This window comes from Xyrauchen texanus, chromosome 50 (genome assembly GCF_025860055.1).
Source record: "Xyrauchen texanus isolate HMW12.3.18 chromosome 50, RBS_HiC_50CHRs, whole genome shotgun sequence".
Classification (NCBI taxonomy): domain Eukaryota; kingdom Metazoa; phylum Chordata; class Actinopteri; order Cypriniformes; family Catostomidae; genus Xyrauchen; species Xyrauchen texanus.
In genome coordinates, this window is record NC_068325.1 from 8681807 (window position 1) to 8702525 (window position 20719).

The window sequence follows — 20719 nt, forward strand, 5'->3', positions numbered from 1 at the left end:
CCCTCGTCGGTATCCCGTATGATATTACTTTTCAAGTCGATCATACCTATGATTTTGTTAATCGAATTTTAAAACAGATGAGATGAAACCATAAACTTACAGTGTTCAGACTCTGAACTCTTGTATGTCCCTGGCCATGTCTAGGCATCAGAATATACTGTAATAGAGACATGAGTGTGGGCTCTTTTGAATTGGGGCAATGTACACAGCCTCTGTGTGGGGCCACAGCCATATCTCAACACCAGAATAACATTGAGATATGGGGGTGGGCACTTTGAACTTAAGGCAGAGTACAGAGTCCACAAGTGTGACCAGGCACCAGAATGTAGTAGAGACTAGAAGTGGACTGATGTGGATTTTGCCCATACCGATGAATAAAGTGGTGGAAAAGGTAGATAACCGATTAATCAGCTGATTAGTTTTTAAAATGGACTTATTGCATGTTAAAAACATTTTCTTAATCTTTCTTTACTGTGACGGGCACAGATATATCAGTCCAAACTGAATAAAATCCCAGATACAATTTATTGTGCATCCAAAATGACTATAATAACCAGGACAAAAATATTTGGTGCATTATGCTGGATATTTAACTATAAACGTGTCCAAAATACATGACTCTTATTTTGAAATGTCTGTGGTACCAGCTCACACAAACACAGAAGTGAAACAAAACTTAGAATCATATACAATTTGTTACAATAGAAACCTTATAAAGTAAATATTGTGATATGGGCTAATAAATACTGGATGTGTATTATGTTCCAGAGGAACAAGGAGGGAAGAAAAAAACACTAGTAGCATTGATTTTTGCAGATAACCGATAGTTCCAAAAGACAACTACTGGCACCAAATAATTGGTAAAACTGATATAATGGTTGACATCAAATAGAGATATGGAAAGCCAACTCCAAAACTGTGGTGGCCAGTTTTGCAAAAACATTGTCTTCTGAAAATTATAATTTAGTCTTTTTACATGTCTGTTTAATCTAAGTTAATTTGAACGTTTTTGCCTCACAACAATGTCACCACTTCAGAAACACAGGTTCTCCAAATTAACACTGGATTACTGGTTTAATACCACTTGTCACAACTCTCCTCAACTCCTTTGCCCAAAAGAGTTTGATGTTTTTTCACAGAGATCAACATGTGTGTTTGAAAAATTAGGCAGGTATAAGTAGCACACATATGTAGAATTTTAATCGTGCTGTAGGGGGGGAAGTAAAAGGCGTTAACTTAAGTAATGACCTCTATATTGGGAAGATATCTACATTCTTTACAGTGACATATTATGCCATATACAATAACCGTATTTTTACAGTGTTTTGGATTTGTAATGGCAACCCAGGGTTTATCCACAGTTTTCCTGACCAACCATGGATGACGTCATAATGATTCTGATGTTGTTACAGTTTCCATAAGAACCTATGTTAAAACTACCAAAACGAGCGATCCAGATGAAGAACAACAACTATTTTAAGTGTTAGTTGCAGTAAATTGTGAATTAAAATAGTGAATTCAGGCTCAACTTGTGCAGTTGTCGGCTCCCATAACGAATCAAAGTAGTTAACATTATCAACATAACTAACCTCGGCCATCACTTCATGCCATCTAACCACTCCTTAAACTTTGACAGGAGAAGCACTGTCAAAAGACACTATGGACCACGTTTTGTTTCATTTGGCCATTTTTTTTTCAAATGCAAGATGTTAAATATCTCACTATGCGCTTAAAACAGATGCTAATGTGTGTGAGGGCACATGCGTGAACTAAAACAGGTTTCAATTATGAATCGTGGAACACTTCAATGTTCAAATATCTGTCCATACTGGATCTCCATCTCTGTTTTTAGATATGCAAAGCAAAATCTTGTCTCCAATCAGCACTCTTTCAGCATTGAAGGCCAAGCTATATTGCTATCTTTTGAAAGCTGCTTCAGCTTTGTTACGGTCTGATGCTGTGCATTGTTCGGACTGTGTAACTCTTTAGAGACCAATAGATTACCACATCTGAAAAGGAAGTGCGAATACGAGAGTGAAAGTATATTTTTTTACAACCGTGGGGGAAGGGCAAAACTTTTACAGTTTTTTTTCTTACCTAGTGAATTTTTTTTTATTTCGATCCCTGCCCTATACCTACCTCCAGTTCCAGAAACGAGTGCCAAAAGACAAATGGGCAGAAAACGAGAGAAAAGAGAAACTCCAGCTTTAAACTTGAACAAAAGCCAGTCGGCAGAGCTTTATTACTGCAATGGCCTTCTTCAACATGCCAGGAGAATTTTAATCAGAGAAAACCCCTCCCTTAACGTCTTTCTCTCTTTCTGGCTTTCTCCATCGGCCACTCCTAGCTGTTTGTGATAAGTGCTGTAGTATCGTCTCCCTTTGGAGACTAGAGAGTCCAGTGCAGGAATGCTAGAAATGTAGTTGCAGATTGTGAGATTTGACAGGATAGGAAGACCGAATCAGTCCAGACTCTGAGAACAGGAAGATCTGGAACTTGAGCAGTTGATTTTTCCACTGAAGTGATTTTCTTCCTCCACTCAGGTTAGTGTGATGCTATCTCCCGTGAATATTTAAGGTTTATTCCTTCTCATTTATTATGGAGCAGAGCTGCAATGCAGAATTTTATGCCTGGATGTCTCAGAAATCAAAAATAGTTTATACAAAGACCTAAGGCAATCAATTTCGGAGTCCGAATAAGTGTGTATGAGAGATACTTAACCTTTGTAATAGAGAGGAATAGAACGGAGTTGGTTGTTTGTATATTATTGTTGAGTTCAACCTGAATTCTCAGGGCTGTCATCTTGCAGCCTGGTAAATAAATAATTCATTAGTAGGCAAGGCAGCTCCTACTCTGGGCCAGGCTCCATCTCTGAATCAAAGTCAGATGGGCTTGCCTCAGCGAAGCAGTCGTTTCCTGTGTGTAGAAGTGTATATGTTTGAGAAGTCCATTTACACAAACCTTGACAGACAGATCCTTGCTCAGGTCAGAGGTCGAGCTGTCGACAGTATGCTTCAGCAAAAGAAGCCGCTTTGCCTAAGGGTTGACTTTTTGCGTGTAGTTAAGCGAAGGTGAAAGAGGGAGTGTATGTGCAGAAATTTGTGTTCAAGGAAGAAAAGTGAATTCAATGTCATCTAGGGATGGGAAATGCTGGTCGACTTATCAACTAGTCGGTAAGTGATGTTCACGAATTTATACAGACATCATCTTCATTATTAAAGTTTAGCGTGCTGACAGCATGTCTTTAAATTAATCCTCATTAAAGGGTTAGTTCACCCAAAAATGAAAATCCTCTCGTGAGCCACCTTTAAGTCATCCCAGATGTGTATGACTTTCCTCCTTCAGCAGAACCGAAGTGAAGATTTTTATAAGCACATTTCAGCTCTTTTTGTCCATAAAATTCAAGTAAACAGGTGCCATCAGGCTGCTGGCTGTTTGACAGGCAAAAAGGCACATTTAGGAAGCATGAAAGTAATCTACAAGACTCCAGTCAAGTAATTAATGTCCCCATCCATCCACATTAAGGCCAGAAACATACTGTACCTTATGCAAGTATGCGTATACAGATGCGAGTGCTTGGCCAGTGCATTCACAATCTGCGGTGCAGTTGATCATGCTTAACATGCTCTTGTGGTACTGTGCCAATAACGAACCTCAGTACTCAAGGGGGCAAAAGAGTTAGTCTGCACTTTTAAACTTGATGCAATAAATATATTAACTTACTTGCTTAGCAATATTTTCTTCAAACTGTTCCGTGCAGCAACGTTGAGAATGCAAAACATATTTGCGTTATGAATTGTGGTCTGACCAAAATATATGAAATATGCATCTCTTGCCATTTACACTGTTTTTAGAGCTTCCAGCCCAGAGTTCACGATGATGTCAAGTTAAATATGGTCCAAATATTAGAAATGCATCAGTTCCATTTCATTGCTCTCTCCATAGCTATTTGAATGCAAGAACCCATCTTAAGTAAACGCCTCCCAAAACATATCATTTTACACACATCCATTGTAAACTGATGCTGAAACACAAGGTGCAAGCGTATTATCTCACCTCTCCAAACACTCTTTGCATGACCCCTGAGGGCCGGATGCAAGGAAGCAGTTGAATACACCAGTCAACAGGCATGTTTTTGCCTTTCATATGTTTCTTGTTTACTGACATGATCTTAAGTGGGTTTAAAAGCAGGTTTCTTACAGGCCCTTTGGCCCATAATGCTCGGAGTTTCCAGATGAATGCTTTCCGTTCATAGATGAAATGCTGTGAAACCCACAACGCTCTACACAATTGCTGCTGCCCTTTTCATAAACCTTGTGATCCGTACATGTTTGAGTGAGGGGAAATGCATTTTTATTGTAGTATACTATAAATACGTCAAACTTTGATCCGCATGTGGGCACCATCATATCATATATTTGGACAAGATATATCTAACAGCAGGCCACCAGGCTTAATCCATATCCTGCCACTTAGACTTACAGCAAGAGGTAAAGACCACATTTTAAAACTGCCTTAAATGATTTCTGCAGCACAGGTAGTATCACATAGAATTTTTAAGTAATAACTTTGAATGATTTCCCAAACACTATACAAAGGTAGTCCTGCCACAATCTAACGCCATTGGCAGAATGCTGCCTTCCTCTTTTCTGATTGGCTAACATACCCGGGTCGCAGTCAGAACACCTACATTGTTTTAGTGATATCTGTCAGGTGGTAGGGACATTTTAAGCATTGTATTCCAAAAAAGAAAAATAATTGCTTGCAGGCACTTCCATTCTTTTCCAGTCTCATTAATCTTCTGTATTTCCAGATTTACACAGATGTGGTTCTGGTTTTTCCTATAGTTTGTTTCTTCCACGGTTAACAAACCTCTTACATTTAAATCCTTGACACCCTGATTATCTGGAGTGCATTGTCAGAAATGCCACTATAAATGGTGTTATATTTGCATGCTTTCCTGAATGTATGGTTCAAACAAATTATGAACAGTTGTCACATTTTGGCTTTTTATGTCATAAAGAAGTACACTTGGTTTTCAAAAGTGTCTTCTGCATTTACAAACTTCAAAGTGACCCATTTTGACCCAGCTCAATGTTCAGATTGGTGTTGAAAACTGAACACTATAAACATTTTTATTGGATGACGTATGTAACCGTTGTCCGGATGTGTTATTCTGAGCAAGCTGTTGTGCTAAATGGTGGCTGTCATAGCGAGTGTTGGGAAAGCGGAAGAGCCTGCTCCTGGGTCTTCAGTCTAACAGTAAATCATTCTGTTATCCCGTTACATTGTCAAAAGGTACCATAACTCAGCATCACAAGCTCTGCCCACATATCCCAGAATCCCCAGAGCTGCTCAAATATATACATAAGCATCATTAAAGAGTCAATAAACTGGAGTGTGTGTGTGCCACTTTCCCTATTACTAAAATTCCTAACAGTCATCCCAAGAGAATTAAAAGCAATATTCAAGAGACTTTTCGCATTTTGCCCAAAAGCCAGACAGTATCCGGTTGCGTGTGGTTTCGACACTTGCTGTAAATTACTTCAAGGTATTACTTTTGTTCTGTAAACTGGGATCTGTAATTGAAATCCACACTGGCACCAAAGAACAGTAAATCATAAATAAGTTCTCTAATATAAGATCTCTGTTGTACCTTGATATTGATATTTTCAACGCTGTTTCAGTGTCATAAATATCACTTTATTTTTGCCCCAAGCTATTTGATGTAGTATATAGTTTTAGTATGAGGTTGGTCCTTAGAATTGTGAAATATATTTTTCTCCTAGTCACAGTTGTATAGTACATGCTAGACTAATGGAAGTGTTAATAATCTTATATTATATGTTGTGTATTACAGTTTTTGATAGTGTAGTAATTTGGTGTCTTGATCGGTTTTGGTCTTGAGATCTCTCAAATCCAGCCTTGGGCTGGGTCTTATAACTTAAAGATTAAGATTTGTATCCGAGTTTGATTTAATGGTCTAGATAAGGCCATAATCTGTTTCCAGCATAATGAAGATTATAATTAGTTGACAAACTCAACCTGCTCTCATAAAATTGTTACTATACTTACAGTTTTACAGTGTTTTTCCCCGAAAAACTAGGCTACAAGTTCTGAAGTGCAAATGAGCTGACATGAGTCAAAAGTGTCATAGAAGTACCACAAAATAACATGGTTGTTGTACAGTGTTATGTGTTACAAGTTAGGGTGTAACATACGGATGTGTCTATGTGCCCTTGTTTGTCTTGGTTATCCATAGCCCCCAGAGTGTGTAGACTAATGGTGTTTGTTTGAGACAGATTGAGTAATGTTTTTTTTCTCCCCAATTTAGAATGCCCAATACCCATTGCAATCGAAGTCCTCATGGTTGCATAGAGACTCTCCTCAATCTGTGTGGTGGAGGATAAATCTAAGTTGCCTCTGCGTTTAAGACCATCAATCCGCTCATCATGTGGCTTGTTGAACACGCTATCGTGGAGACATAGCGTGTGGAGTCCCACGCTATTCTCCGCGGCATCCACGCACAACTCAACACGCCCCCCACTGAGAGCAAGAACCACATTATAGTGACCACGAGGAGTTTACTCCATGTGACTCTACCCTCCCTGGCCACTGGGCCAATTTGGTTGCTTAGGAGACCTGGCAGGATTCACTAAACATGCCCTAGATTTGAACTCACGACTCCAGGGGTGGTAGTCAGTGTCCGTACTCGCTGAGCTACCCAGGCCCCCCAGATTGAGTAATGTTGAGTCCGGCTCAATTTTAAACTGAACCAAATGGATTTGGGCTGGGCCTTACACTGCATTCTTCTTTGGTGATGTAGATGTGACATGCTCGCAATAATCAACGAAAACCATTGGTTTTCTGCAAAGAGAGAATTTGTTTATGAACATGCTGAACTTATTGTGATGTCACTGGGATTAACCCTGGTTGATTTAGGGTATCCGAGTCTTATTTGGCAAGAAGCTGATTTGACCCACGAGGATGTGTTTTTGTGTGGGTCTGCTCTCAGTTGAAGCTTGTTTGGAGAACTTGATTTTAAAAATGTTGGCTATTTGCAAGTGTTAATCAGTGTTTCTTTATAGCAAAGCTCTCACAATGGCCATGTTTACATACACTCTCATAATGCGATTTATAATGTGATTAAGGCAATACTGCGATTTAAACTGTAGCTCTTGTATACAGAATATTGCAATTATGATATTGCAATTATGCTAATAATCGTAGTAATGATAATCGCAGTAAGATATTTGGAGTACTCCTATTTTAATCACTTTATACTGGTATGTAAACAAATTAAGTGCATTTCTTTCAGTATGACCAAAGTTCGCCTGAACCATTGCTGCTGACGGATCATGTTCCACTCAAGTACAGGTTTAAAAACATTGCGAAAAAGGAGCTGCACTTACTTTTAGGTTTCATGTAAAACAGCAGTTCCATGCACAATTTTCCAGCAGTGGTGCTCTCTCATCTTCAGCCCCACGGCAAAAGTAAATATATTTTCCCGAGTTGTGAATGTCCGTTTGCAGTCTGAATTGAATGTTGGGGAGATAAAAAGACCATATGCCACAAAATAATGGGAAGGAAACACGTCTTTGAAATGTGCTTGTGCTCGTGGGTGAAACGCAACAACATTGCGTGTATTCCGACTCACAAATGACTCTTATGAACCAATTATTTTTAGTAAATAAAACAGACAGAGCAACCAATGTAGTGGCAAGTAGCATGTAAATGGGACTGAATTGGTTGGCCCAAATCATGTAAGCATGTTAATCTAATTATTCCTTATACATGTATTGGTGTACATGTAAACGTAGCCACTGGGCACCATTTCAGCTATTTTTATTTATTTTAATTTTGTCCCCTTTTCCTCCCAATTTGGAATGTCTAATTACCAATGTGCTCCAAGTCCTCGTGGTGGCGTAGTGACTCGCCTCAATACTGGCAGAGGATGAACCTTGGTAAGGCTCGTTGGGTGCCTTACCACAGAGTCATAGTGCGTCACGTGCCCCACCGAGAGCAAACCACATTATAGCTATCACAAGGAGGTTGCCCCGTGTGACTCTACCCTTCCTTGCAACTGGGCCAATTTGGTTGCTTAGGAGACTTGGCTGGAGTCACTCAGCACACCCTGGGATTCGAACTCTCGAACTCCAGGGGTGGTAGCCAGTGTCTTTACCACTGAGCTACCTATAGAGACATTGTGATTTGTTGTGGATTTTGAATGGGTGGTGCTTGTTTGTGAAAAATTCCTCATAGTGATGCTAGGGTGTTGCTATGGCATTGCTATGTGGTTGCCAAGTTGTTCTGAGTGGTATAGAGCATGTTGCTATGCAGGTCTGGGTGGTTGATAGCTCGTTGCTGACTTGCCCAAGTCAAAAGACCCCCACCCTCAAGTCACTGAGATTCTGGTCCCTAGATATGGCTTTGGTCCTTCCTTCAGTGCAAGTTATATTTGATTTGAATATATGGTATGAGGTATGGTTGCTTGGGAAAGAAAGAGTACACCTCCTCAATAATCCTCCATGATTTGAGGTATCATTAATTTCCGTATTTAAATTGATGTGGTATAAGCTATTTGCTGAAGTTATTTGTAGAGGAATAAGTGATTCCCCTACAGTTATGGCTTCGAACAAACCTTTAATCAAAGTATGAGCAATATTAATAGATATACTTGCCTTAGAATTGAAGTAAACGTTGTCTATTTATCCTGTTTAGAGAGCAAGGTAGAGTGAGGAGGCAGTGGGTTGGTGGTACACTGGATAGGGAATATTGCTTTACGTGTTCTGGCCTTGTGGGTTCCTGGATAACAATGGATATTCCATTTCCCTCCCTGAAGACTCTGACCGGCTACAGAGGCCCAAAGCTTAAAAACTTTGACATGACTTCATCCCTCCACTTGCTCCACCTTCTCCCCCTTTTTTCCTCACTCTCTTAGTCTTCCTAAATCTCTGTTCGCTTTCTCTCTCTGTCCCCCTGTGGCAATGATTCACATGCCGTATGTGTGGCCTCATGGCCTTACATTTCCTGTCCCTTTATTCTCTGAGAGCAGCCACAGGGTCCCAGGGCCTTTGTGTCCTTCTCATGAAAAACAGCATATGTCTTTCGAAGACACAAATGGTTCGCTTAGTGTTTCTATTTCAGGGTTGTGGTGACGATTTATAATAAGATTGAGTTTCATATTAAGTATTTGAGATTATAAACAAATATTAGAGATTTCTTGCAATATATAGTAGACCTATTAATTTTGGATTGTTCCTTGAAATAAAATAAAATAGAAATGAACATTTAAGTTAATTTAATGTCACTGGGCTTAATCCTGGAGGATTTAGGGTACCGGAGCCTGATTTGGTAGGAAGATGGTTAGACTCATACGGATGTGTGTTTGTCTGCATCTGGTCTCACTTGGATATTGTTTTGAAGACTTGAAGGTGATTATCAGGTGTGAATATTTGACCTTTTATATAGGGTTAACCAACATTTCCATGTAGCAAAGAGTTTACAGTTTACATTTATTTTATGTAAGCTTTTATGTAAACATATAAGCTTACAAAACACATGTAAACATATTGCAAATGAAATTATTGAAGCCTATCTAAACTATATTAACAGAGGCATTGCAGTTTATTGCATCATTAACTTATAATATTTCAGAGATGATACTCCTGGAGCAACCTGAAGGTAAGCCCCTTGCACAAGGGTACAATGGTGATATCCCTTGCTTATTGTGAGGATTGTGAAAATTGACAGGGGAATTTAGGTGGACAGGTATTTGAAAGAGAATCTCGGATGAATCTCAGAGTCTTGGACAAATCTGTTTGTTCCTTTGCTCAAATCCAGAATCTCCTATGGAGATAATTTGATAGCGTAGCAGACCAGATGTGGCATTTACTTTAGGGAACAGTTCTCTGGACCTGTCACGGTTTCAATATCATTACTAGATCAGAGGCATTCTGTCTTCGATAACAAATCTGAAAGGAAATTAGACTCCGAGGGGCTGAATAAAGGAATTCTAGTGGCGTGAGATGAACAGACCATGACCGAGTCATATCATAGTCCGCCTTTTGCAAGGTATGTTCTGACATCTTTGATTGCACATGCATGACAACCTGGACAGCATCTGGATCAGAACGAGTTGAGGGGATGGGCTGGTTGCACTTGGAAGACTACTCCTTCCATGGCTAAAGGCCAAAGTATACTTCTCTTTTCCACATGCCAGCATGCATGTGCCTGCCATTGTGTCAAAAGTATCACTAAACAGTTTTGGCTTGTGGTCAAAAAAGTACTTTGAAGGGCTGAGCTCTCGACAGTGCATGAGACACAACAGCGCTCAGAAAAACAAAGTATCAGTTAGGCTTAACTCTGCAAAAGAAAGGAACAAAGATATACTTTTGCAGTTTGCTATTTAGGCTTGGATTAATATCACAATATCTGAATAATTCAATCTTAAATACACTTTATAATACACACGTTGACTATTGTACTGCCTGCTGAGCAAAACAAAACAAGACGAATTGCTCCTATGGCACCGACCCTATTAACATTACTACCTTGAATCTCTAAACTCTAGACTCTTAACTCCATGCTTTTGTCCCTGGGTTTTTACCACCCTTAATCCCTAATCTTAGTTTTTATCCCAGTTTTAGTCCTAGTCATAGTAGTGGTTTTATATAAAAGCCTGACAGGATTCCTGGAGTGAGTATCCAACCTCCCCATCTAAGTGTTTGTTACTTAATTATATTTCATTATATTGTATATCCGATTTCAATGTCAAGACCCCTTTCACAGTTGAGGCAGCATCCACCACTCAAGAGATACCAGCTATAGAGAGAGACAGAAACCGAGAGATGGTTACGATTTGTGCCGGCTGTTGTTTTTCGAGCATTGTCATTTCCTCTGCAGCTGAAAGAGACGAGAGGGGAAAACAACACTAAGAGTTTTGGAAAACTAAACATTTACCCAGCGTGAGTTTGGGTGTTGCTCTGTGGAGTATCAAAGAAAACAAGTTCAGGAAACAAAGATTATTTTGCACTACTTTCATCAAAGGACCATTTCTCAGTTTCCAATCTTGTACATGCATAGTAAATTTGTTGTACTCCAAGGTTGGTACTTTGAGGAAGTAGGCGTTCTACTGACTAGTTGATTAGCTATACCACTAGTTGATGCTGTGGAGTAGTTATGGATCACAAAGCATGTAATAAGTGGCCTGCATGTTGGACTTCTAAGATGTTCTTAGTTCTTGCGATCCACTTGAGACCCCTGAGACTATCCAAGTGTCGTCCAGAGGCTGAACGAAAAAACTTTGTGTTTGTTTTTACATTATCACAATGAAAACAGCATCAGTGGAGATATACAAGCTTTAGTTTCTCATCCGCATCATTTCATACCACTGATGCTGCATGCGGTGTGGTGAGTCATTTACACAAGTTCTCTTCATCTACTTTATGTTCGGATTAAACTGAGTAGTCTTGCAAGCCATAGAAAGAGGCTTTCCACATACCAGACTAAGATGCCCTCAGCCTCATGAAGTGCTCTTGAGCAATGAAAGAAATAGAGTGAGCAAAACTCCAAAACTCTGAATTGAGTCCATTGGACCAACTAGCATCAATATAACCCCCAGTGATAGAGCTCATGGTAACTGTCTGAAAGCCAGGCCTCATTAAAGGAGCCATCTGATGGATTCTGATTAAACAGTCTTGTTTATTAATTCATGGTATGGTTTTGAAATGACACACAATTAGGCCTGCAACTAATGATTATTTTGATAAACGATTATTAGAACGATTATTTGACTATTCAGTGATTATTGCAATGATAAATCATTAGCTCTTAACCTATTATTCTGCTTGTGTCCCGAATTAAAATGTTGTATTAAACGTGCTTACTAACAATAAATAGGGGGAAAATCATCTTTTAAAAATACCTCTAAATGACATTCACTGAATTAAAGGGAAAAAATTATTTTTACAAGTTTTATTCAGTAAAGAAATTCACTGCAAGAAAGTCCTATTGTTATCAAGTGTTTTTGTCTTGTTTTCCATTTAATAATGTCTAAAAATCCTTAAAACAAGATACATTTACTTGAGAAGCAGCACATAAGATATTTAGACATGCTTTAAGAGGATGTATCTTAAATATAAGTGTATTTTGAATATACGTGTGTTTTTTTCACTCTTTAACTCACAAAAATAACTCTCTCGTATTAATAAAACTGTGTATTGCCAATTTTCTTCATGATAAGAAATGCACAGTGACATTATGATTCAATAAGTCGCAAGCCATCATGTTATAATCTAGCTGCAGCAAGTGCGCTCGAGGGACGAGCATCCCCACGATAGAGTGTGCATCAGCCGGATGCAGTTTCAGTTTCTCCCCTTCAGAACATATTTTTCATCAATAGTCTATAGCATTTATTTCCAATGTCTTTTCCAGCTGGACCGCATATTTTGTTATGGACATCCAAGATATAATATTGGATTATTCACACAAGCAAGTTCACAGACAAGTAAAAAAAAAGAAGAAAAAGATTTAATTAGAAAATGCCTAAAGTAAGAGCATATTTAAAGTTTTTAGCTATTTGGAGATTACAGCAGCAGTGATCGGAGCAAAAAAGAGACGTTTGTATTTGGTCTCTTACAGAAATCATATTTCACTTTGTGATTTAGAAAAGAAAAAAAAAATGTATCTTTCGAACTGTGATATTAAGTCAGCAAAATAAACTGTACAGTCGCATTATTGAGAATGATATATGATATACTAATATATGATTTGTCTATTTAAGTGCTATTTGAAAGACCTTTTATATTCATATTTAGATTTCTACCACATTACCTCTAGGTGGCGCTGATTTGCGACTGATATTTTCAGGCCTTATTTAGTTTTTATATGTAAAATAAATGCAGAAGTGATGGATTAAGTTCAGATTCTAAGCTTTCAAATGATCACAAATATGCCTGACTTGTGTATCTGGGTACATGAAAACTTAAAAGGTAAACTTTATTCGTGACATAGCACCCCCTTTTTTGACCCACTGGCAGGTCCGCAAAATTGAAGAGATTTTAATAGTACTAAATAGTACTAAAACAAATATCATATACCATCTACAAATATGCAGATTGAATATCTTTCAAAGATTTAATTCACAAACCTAAACTTGTGCCGATCCAGCGATTTCATCCTGTGAAGTGCATATTCCTTTGGAGCGTTCAAAGAACTTCCTCTGAAACATGCATTATATCAGCCTGGATCAAAACTGTGTCCTGACTAACAAATTCTCAGTTATGGTAAGTTTGTGACAAAATTCTATGTTATGGTCAGTTACTGTTGCTGAATCTGCATGAGTGAGCAATTTTAAAGTCAAATGCTATATGTAGGAGAAATAGCTGCTTTTAATGTCATATTTAGGTCTGAATGACTAATCGAAATAACATTTAAATTGCAATACAGATCTGCACACATACAGTAAATAGAGTGAGCAGCATGTGCAAGGTATATATTCATCACAGAACTGTCACTCACTGGATGTTTTTGTTTTTGGCACCATTCTGAGTAAATTCTAGAGACTGTTGTGCCTGAAAATCCCAGGAGATCAGCAGTTACAGAAATACTCAAACCAGCCCATCTAGCACCAACAATCATCCATGCGATTATCTAATCAGCCAATAGGGTGTCTGCAGTGCAAAACATTGTGCAGATACGGGTCAGGATATTTCAATTAATGTTCATATCAACCATCAGAATAGGGAGAAAATGTGATCTCTGTGATTTGGACCGTGGCAGGATTGTTGGTGCCAGATACAGCACAAGAGTCTCTAGAATTTACTCAGAATGGTGCCAAAAACAAATTTCCTTGCTGGAAATGCCTTGTTGATGATAGAGGTCAGTGGAGAATGGCCAGGCTGGTTCGATCTGACAAGGTCTACGGTAACTCCGATAACCACACTGTACAATTGTGGTGAGAATGTTTTGAGATTTTAATTTAAATTTTTTGAACAAATTTTTATTTTATTTGAACAGTTCACGTTTTGAATTTGAGTGTATGTTATGCTAAATACAAGTTTATTTAATATTAGCAATTTTATGTACATGTTATTTACTATGTGTAAGATCAGATATTTTATCTGCATTATATTGTCCTGTCGGCCATCCTGCTCTTTAGATATCAGCATTGGCCATTAAAAAATCATATCTGATGATCACTACACAAGTCTACTTTAATTTAAAGCAGAAGTTTGTAAATTCTGCACCACTAGCACCACCAAGCAGAACTGCAAATAAATTTTTTGTTAAACTCTCCCCATTTCCTATTGGGTGGACGAACTGGTAATCCCATCCATAACTTTAGCTGTTGTTTGAGCCAGTATTATGTAACGTCCAGCCAGGCCGCTCAAACAGATTGTGATTCCATTTGGTACCTCCAGTGGCACAAAAATGTCACATTTGACCTTTAATTTGAGATTTTAAATAGGACATTAAAACGGAAAGTCTACTCTGGAAGTCTACTTCAATTTGGTTCAGGAACCTCAAAGATGATTCCTAATAGTCATTGATTCTAGAGTTGTGGTGTATATTAAAATGGAAAAGGTCAAGACATCGGATCTGTATTATGGACTCACTGGCGTTTTGGCTGGTGGAAATCAGAGTTATGGAAGCCATTAACATTCCACAGCTACATGTGGAAATTTGTTTATTTTTCCATATCTGGGTGGGGCATGGAGAGTATTGCACTGTCCTTCAATGGAGAGAGAGAAAGCGGGGCTCTCTGAGGGGGATTAAACTCCTCCACCCTCTCCACTCTGCAGAACAAAGAGAGAGGACAAATGAGTGCTGGGAGTCAGTGAAGTGGAAGAAGAGAGGTATTAGAATGGATGGATGGATGGATGGATGGATAGAGGGATGGCAGCAGTGAGAAATGTGATGGAAAGGGGAGGAGATACAGTAGGCAGAGTAGCAAAGCAAGCAGTAGACTACAAGACTATGTCCCATTCTAACATATAAATTATGTAGTGAGAGGGACCGTGTGGAGCAGAAAGACTCCACACTCTAAAGGTTCTTTCTTTGTCTGGGTTTGATTCTTTGCAAAGTTATCTGATATTTAGGTGTTAGACAGTTGTAGAAGCAGTTTAAGGAGAAGGAGACTGTTTACTCTCATGGAAAAAATAATTTGGAGATATAAATAATTTTTAGGATGGTGACCGTAGGAAATTAAGTCACCCCTTTAAATTACAGTCATGTCTAGAAGGGAACCGTCAGACTGGAAAAGTCTTGCAAGAGTCTCATTTGCAGTTACAATGTTTAGGTTTAGAGGGTAGGGTTATGGTTATGGTTAGATTTTGGGGTAAGAGTAAAGGTACAGTAGGTGTAGGGTTTCTTTGCGACTCCACATTAACACAGTGTACAAATGTTGCATGCGACTCTAATTAGACTTTCCTCAGCTTAACGGTTCCCTTCTAGACACAACCTTAGATAGATAGATAGATAGATAGATAGATAGATAGATAGATAGATAGATAGATAGATAGATATATTCTAGAATAAATCTTTTGGACTGAGGATAAAAATGTATAGTCCCTACCAGATGGATTTCTCTTGTAGATATTTTGGAAGTCTCCAAATATCTATAAGACACATCCTGAGAAGCGTCAGTGTTGCTCTAGGGGGCTTACACACTTTTGCTTCACCTTTATTAAGGACTGAATCCATCAATAGATTAAAGTCTCCTCCCAATATTAAATCATGAGGGGTGCCAGCGGCTTCCAACATCCCTTCAAGATCTATAAAAAAGCCCTGATCATCAGCATTAGGTGTGTAAATATTAGCCAAAATCAACCTTTGAAGAGAGAGAAAATCCACTCATATTAACATTTGACATTTTTATATAATTTAAAGAATAAATTGTTAAAACAAAATTTTGTTTTAATTTTGTTTACATTTTTATTAACAAAACAGAAAAAAACAGAAGAAACAGAAGAAAGAAAGTTGTGCGCATTAACCCTGTGCCTCTAATCCATCCCTCTAAACTGAAACAGTCCATATATGCCTACGAGAGCCCCCATGTCAACTTTGCTGTTGGATTGCTCAAGTTTAGTGCTCCTATACAAATATTTGTAATACAGAATTACACAACAGAAAATTAATCTATAAAACAAACTCCAGCCCATAAGCAGAATAAACACAATACATTTGTAGATTCATCGACTTAATTGTCTCGAAGGTGTGTGCCTCCACAAAACAAACTCCAGCCACTAGTGGAACCAGCTAAAAAAAAGATAACCGGCCGTTCAGTTCTTTGGGCTGTCAAACTCACTCCAATGTCCTGCAAGAAATATTGCACAAAACCAACTCCAACCAGCAGGAGGCAAAGCACCCAAAACAGGCAGATTCATCCACAAGCTGTCCCGAAGAAATTATACTACACAAAACAAACTCCAGCCGCTTGGCGGAAACTGCACAAAAATAAATGAAAAAGGAGCTCTGTTTCCTCGGACAGTCGAGTGTATGTTCAGTAAGAAAGGTCCACTAGGCAGCAACCATTCCATTGTCTTTATGAAAGACAGTGCTTGCTGTGTGCATGTAAATATTTTGCGGCCATCCTTGGTATCTATTCTCAATTTGTCCGGAAAAATCTGAGCAAAAGCGACCTTCTGTTGATGTAAGACTTTCTTGCATTCTTTGAATCGATCAAATTTTTCTCTTGTCAAATTCGCAAAGTCTGGGAAAAAGAAAATACTGTGGTTCTTCTAAGAAAGCCTTCCTTTACTCCTCACATAAAATGAGATTTTTATCAGATGATCTTGGGAATTTGGCCAGAATTGATCGGGGCCTGTCTCCCTCAGCAGATTTCCTAACCAGGACTCTGTGAGCTCGCTCGATTTCCAGCTTATGGCCTGTTATGTCAAGCAGACTCTGGGAGATTTCATCCAGAAATTTCACCATATCTCGCCCTTCTTCATGCTCAGGAATTCCATCAATTCGGACATTGTTTTGCCGGCTTCGATTCTCCAGGTCTTCCAATTTTTCCAAAACGCGTTTCGAATCTCCCTTGGTTACTAGCGTATTGGCAACTAATTCCATCTCCAATAACTCCAGATAATCGATCCATCTCTCGACGTCCGACAATCTTGGAACAAACTCTATGGAACTCTATTGTCTCTATGGAATTGATTGATGGACGTATTACAGCAAGATCCTCCAAGTCTGCAACAACCTTCGGCAGCATTGAAGACACATTCATCAATTCACGCCAGATTTCTTTCAGTTGAGTCCAGGGCTTTCGGCCTGCCACTGAGGGGAATCTGCTTAAGCACGTAAGTGTCTTTTAATATCTCCAGAGCCCGAGGATTTTGAATTCTTGGACATATTGTCTTCTTCGAATGGTTAAGAATCCGGGTGTATCTAATCTCACTGGTTTATGACACAAATATTATTAAAACTAGCAAAGTGCACAGAGCTCACCGGCCACTCCTTGTGTGGCGTCACCTAGACACAACCTTAAATTAAAAATCCAATCGTCTTTTTGCCAGTGAACAGCAGCTTAGGTTGGAGGTCTTTGGTGGTTGTGTCTTGACTATGCCTTGGCTTGCTCTTATGAGCATCTTGCTGCATAAGCATTTGGCCCTACTCTGAGTAAGGTCTATTGTTGTTTTGTTTTGGATGAAAATAACAGTGTGCAGGCCCTGCTTAGAAGATCTTTTCACTGACCATCACCAAACCTCTCTCCACCGTAATGACCACACAGTTGTGCTCAGTATCTTTTTTTGGTTGTAAATCCACATCAGTGCTGGAAAAAAAAACATGGAAATATGAGAGTCATCCACCAGTTCTGAGCTCACACACCATACACTGCCCAGGATAGAGATGATGCCTTAAACAGAGAAATAAAAGAGAAACTGAGATCACAGAGGGTGTATTAAAGCAATATTTTCCCTCACTGCATAGAAACGAGACAGTATGGAAGTGTTTGGTTTAACAGTGACTTGTAAATTCAGACGCATACTGTCTCACCTATAAAGAACCTGTATCTCATTCCCTCCCACACTCCTCCAGTCTGTCTTTCTATTCTCAGTCTCACTCTACCACGTTCTGTCTCTTTGCATGATCTCAGTGCTTCTTTGTGGCAATAGCAGTTAGCCTAGTTTCATTTGGCTCATGGTGGGTCAGCTGCCTGTTTATAGACTTAGACATTGTGCAAGAGAAAGAGAGAAAATGAAATGAAATAAAGGGAACTTGAAGGAGATTTGGACAGAATTAAATCTTGATACCTAAATTTACTTGGCTATACTTTAGGGACCTTATAGGACAAAGGCTTATAAAATATGTATTCCTGTAGAGTGCATTACATTATTTACAAAAAAAAACAACAACTCTGTTTACAACTCTTTACAACTTTTCTTTTGGTGCCACTCTGTGGACATTTCACCAGGAAACTGGAACTCACGCATGCCCATTCTTTGAGCAACATTTTCAGCTCCACTGGGGGCAGTGGTTCGAATATCAGTAAGCACAGGCAGATTTCAGTTGAAGAACTTTCGACCTACTGTTGCAGAATTTATAACTTTCAAGACAATTAAACATTTTACCACAAATTCTAGTTTCTGAGATTACCCCAAATAATGTTTTTCTTTCATTCTAAAAAAAAAAAACTAAACTAAAAAGTTTTCTCTAAGAGGTAGTCAGTTGTTATTATCTTAAATTAAAAGCAATAGAAATAGTAGAATATGTAGAAGAAATATGGTATGTCCTAATCTAGATAGCTAGGTAAATGTGTGTTTTTATGAAAGAGAACCAGTGGCCATGAGATTTCTCTTTCTGTAGCTGTAGAGTATAAGCTGAGTGTGGAATGTGTCCATTCTGAACTGGAGTATCAATTAGCACAGCTGAGAAATGCATTGCAGCATTTGCAACAGTAAAAATGAGCTCTCTCAACCTCGCAAATTTGCTCTCTTTGCATTTCATCATTCTAAATGAAACTATTCCAAGGTGACTCACCTCACCTTTCAAATCGCCAGCGAATTGCATCAACTAAAGCCCCCTCTCTTCCATTGTTCCCACTTTTTGTTTCATTACTTTCTATCTCTCTCATCTCATGAGACAGTCCTTCATTCACAATGATGCTCACTGTAATGCTGATTTCGTGATGCATCGCCTTGCCTTGCATCAGGGCAGTGTGCCATCAGACCCAGCCCAGAATGGCCTGTTGAAGCGAGCTTGATAATTTGGCTCAATGTTCAACATTCAAGAAATGTCCATCATTCCCTCAGAAGAGAATAATATATCAGTGTTTTTGGCTTCTGAGGCATGTGGGTTCCACACCCAGCGCCTTTTAATTTGTGGTGCATTGAATGTCAACTTTGCTGTGAGGAAACTTTTTAAGAACCTTTCAGGAATAGTTTAATGTCGTCAAGGGTGTAAGATTTCAGGGGAATCTGCAAGCTCTGGCACTGCGATGCAAATCTCAATCTGATTCCTCCTCCATTTCATATGACCTTAAAAAACAGGCAATGTGTTACTACAAATGGCTTTCCTGTGTTGCATTGCATGTTTACAGCAGTATTAGCAGAAGTGCAGAGTTCTTTAGAAGCGGGAGCACTGTCATCTTTAAAGGTCTGCACTTATTCATTACTCCTCCACTTCATGGGGTGTGGAAGGAAACAGCTGGTAGGACCTTTAGTCTTAAATCAACATACAGCTCATCTCAGGTGAAAATGCACTAACATGCCCCTCGGACTGCCTCAACGGCCCTGACTGTGACAACTGTGTGTGAAAGATGGGTTTTGGTGGTACTCAGGAAAGGCCTTGGCAATGGAACCAAATTTTCCATACTTGTTGGGAATTGGTTGACTCTAAAAGTTGTTTATGATGGTTACAAGTACCATCAATGGTTTCAGACTGTATACTCTTTGCAGATTCAGAAAGCCCAATCCAGAAACCTTGAATGATGTTGAACATGATTGTGATGGTTTTCCTCAATTTTCTACAATTTTGGGCTAGAAGACATTTTATGTCTTGCACAAGAGCTCTTAACTGAATTTACTGTTAGTTCTGACTCATGTCTTATTCATGGTTCTGTCTCTTTGTGTGTCATCCCAGTGGAGATTGTAGCCTCTGGCTGGCTTCCCGCCTCTCGGCAGGATCCTTTTTGTCTGTCAGGAAGTTCGGCTTCTTGCTTTCGGTCTCTTTAGCTCTCATGATCCACTTTGCCCAAACCACTGAGAGTCATCAGCACTGAGACATCAATGCCCAACTGCACAAGCAGAATTTTTTTTCTCTTCCCTACTCTTAGTTCTGCTGTTTATCTTCAACCAGACCAGTAAGTCCAGTGACAGGTCCTGTTTTTTCTTTAAATGAAAAAGCGAGTCCCACAAAATAATCTGTCTGAACGGAAAGAGCTGAACTTGAACAGTGGTTTCTGTCTGAATGGCATTTCAGCAAGGGGCGGTGCCTCATAAATGGAGTTGGCAGGGGAATTTATGGCTCCTGCTGCTGGGTGAGTGGACATGTACGGGTCACTGTCTTGGCCTGCACGTTTGGTCCAGCTTGGGGAAACTGACCTTCTGCTAGAATTTTCCGAGCCACTACTGATGGGTGTTTAGCATTGTTACACAGTGGGACATACATAAGAGAAATAAGCAATGGTTACTTTATTGATTTCTGCCAGCTGAACTGCCTCTATTCCAAACTGGCCAGATTGGAACAGCCTTGCAGCATTCAGAGCTAA

At 39.1% G+C, this 20719-nt stretch overlaps 1 protein-coding gene across 5 annotated transcripts in view; it reads left to right on the top strand.

Moving 5' to 3' along the window:
* LOC127641038 (gamma-adducin-like) overlaps positions 1-20719 on the top strand; it is a 169350-nt gene that overhangs the window by 48319 nt on the left and 100312 nt on the right. Inside the window, exon 1 of one of the 5 annotated variants that reach the window (XM_052123785.1) lies at positions 2349-2543. The exons of 3 other annotated variants lie outside the window; for them this stretch is intronic. The gene's annotated coding sequence lies outside the window, so the exon portion shown is untranslated. Of the gene's footprint in view, positions 1-2348; positions 2544-2938; positions 3174-20719 lie in introns of those variants that run through there. One more of the 5 variants, XM_052123786.1, reaches the window with a different exon arrangement.